This window comes from Crocodylus porosus, unplaced genomic scaffold (assembly GCF_001723895.1).
Source record: "Crocodylus porosus isolate Cpor-Errol unplaced genomic scaffold, CroPor_comp1, whole genome shotgun sequence".
Lineage (NCBI taxonomy): Eukaryota > Metazoa > Chordata > Crocodylia > Crocodylidae > Crocodylus > Crocodylus porosus.
Genome location: NW_017728906.1, coordinates 46,136,245 through 46,138,586, shown reverse-complemented (window position 1 = coordinate 46,138,586; position 2,342 = coordinate 46,136,245). Strand labels below are relative to the sequence as shown.

Here is a 2,342-nt window from a genome sequence, read left to right as displayed (position 1 = left end):
TCAAAAATAATTTGAAATACTCCTTTGGATTTTTCAAATGCTGGAAGTTATGTCACTTCTATTTCCAAAACAGATCTCCCCTTGGGTCTTCCTCTATCTTTTACAGAGCTGCATTGTTCTAGACAGGTCAAAGGTTCTCAGAGGCATGAATCTGAACATTGTGTAACCTCCAAAGACACAGATCAAAAGCAGAGCCCTAGATTTATAAAGGAACACACACACAAAGAGATGCAAGGAGACAATATTTACTGATTTGAGTTTGTTTTAAAAAAAGGTTCACAGCTGACAGATAAAAATATCTGAAGAGCCTACTGAAAAGGGGACTGAAGAAGGAACCAACTGATACAGCAACCACAGAGGCACTTGAGAAAACACTACAGTTAAAGGCACAAATTCATCACATATAGAGAATATATATTCCTGTGATTTGAAGTCACTTCCCCGCCCCCTCACAATACTCAGAGGCAGACACCACTAGCATTGACCTGCACAGGATCACAGCAATCAAATTATAAGCTGGAGTCTCTGACAATATGTAAATTGTTCTACTGTACAAATACTCTGAAAACAAGACTACTTTGGCCATTTCATTTATATTTTCATTAGAGAGAGGGCTGCAAAATCGAGACAGTCTCCAAGTAGAAATGCAAGAGGGAATGCTACTCTGTATAATCAAGGACAAGATTTATTTTGTAAGCAGTGCAATCTATATTTGAATTGAGCTGATATTCTCATCTAGGGGGATAAATTCTTCAGTAATTTTGTTCCAGCTTCCTTGGGAGGAAAAGGGGTTTGTTGGGATGTATGGTTCTTTCTTCCTTGGAAATACATTTTTTCCCCCCATCTTTCTGAATGTGGACACTTTTAAGTCCTGCCTATGTGAAAGTGTCATCCTGGTGGTTTAGGGAAATACTATCATTAGTTTAAACAAAATTCCTCCAGCTTCTGGAACCCAATACAGGAAATCCCTTAAGTATCTAATATGCTTAGGTACTATCCAAAACAGATATGCACTCTGAAATTGGGTTCTGAGTTGAGAAGAAATTAACCAGTTAAAGAATAGACGTCTTGAGCGGTCTCGGGCTGTTCGTTCTACCATACAGTTGAGTGGCATTTATAATTAGCTTTTAATATCATCAGTGTCATATTATCTAGTTGACACGCACACAGATTTTCATACCACATGCCGAAGCTGCAGTAATGCAATAGTTATTGATACAGTATATGAACAAGTACACAGCCTTTTAACACCCTAAGGTTTTGAAAGTATACATGAAAATATTAATTAGTCCATAAGACATTACTAAATGAAATGATGTCTCTAGAGAATTTTGTCGGATGGTTTTCTTAGTCAGTCAGTTGACTGCCAGATTTCTCATCAGACATGTTAATGAGTTAAGAACACTACTGCTAGCTTAAAGTAAAAAACAAACCTGATTCTCACATTTGTTTCCTTTAACAGTCAGTTGGAATGAGTGTAAAGTGGTTCATTTCCATTCATGCAAAGGAAGAGATGTATTCTAGGACTACATCCAACAGATTTTTCTTTAAAATATTGCAGCATACATACACACATATGTACAAAACAGCACATATCCTTTTGGTGATGAAAAAGTTAACAACCAATTGGTCAACTAGCCACCTTAATCACATAGTGGCCCAAGGATGCAAATTACATTTCTAGCAAAAAGTAGTTGTAGAGACAATGAGTAAGTTTCAAAAGCGTATGAGGTCTCACAGTGAAACAGCATCCCAGAACTTTGTCTGCTCATTTTAACATGCTATTCCAAACCCCTTAAGCTTGTAAAACTGGGCTGGAAACCTAACGATGCAGTTTTACCATGAGATTTTGAGTGCATCTTGCATTTGGTTGGGTTAGAAAGATAATTAGAACTGCTTTTCTTGTGATATTTCTATTCCTATTCACCCCTGGAACCACAAAGTTCAAGAAAGAGAAAAATAATTCAAACATTAACAATGTGAAAACAGATTTGAGTATTAGTGATGACTGAGGCCATTTCTAATTTTAACTAAATCAGTTCTTGACCCTCTACTCATAGCACATACTAATCTAAGTAGATGCAGAAGGAAAAAAAAGTTACATTTTAGATAAGAATAAAAGCTATTTGTGTCTCAGCCTCACTTTCCCATCCTCAGCCTCATTATTGACTCCCAGATGAACATGAGCCGCCCATGCCAGACCGCAGCCAGCAAAGCCAGCCGTACCTTGTCATGCATCCAAAGATGCATCTTAAGCCAGTCCAGAGAGGTGATACTCCCCCTCTATACAGCTTTGGTCAAGCTACCAAAGGTTGGTTGGACTACTGTGTCTAGTACTGGGC

At 37.8% G+C, this 2,342-nt stretch overlaps 1 long non-coding RNA gene across 1 annotated transcript in view; it reads right to left on the bottom strand.

The window, feature by feature from the left end:
* Window positions 1-229: 229 nt before the first annotated feature.
* Window positions 230-2,342, bottom strand: part of LOC109305900 — a 2,825-nt gene continuing 712 nt past the window's right edge. The window contains exon 2 of the long non-coding RNA XR_002099758.1: window positions 230-2,158. This is a non-coding gene — a long non-coding RNA (uncharacterized LOC109305900). The remainder of the gene's footprint in view (window positions 2,159-2,342) is intronic.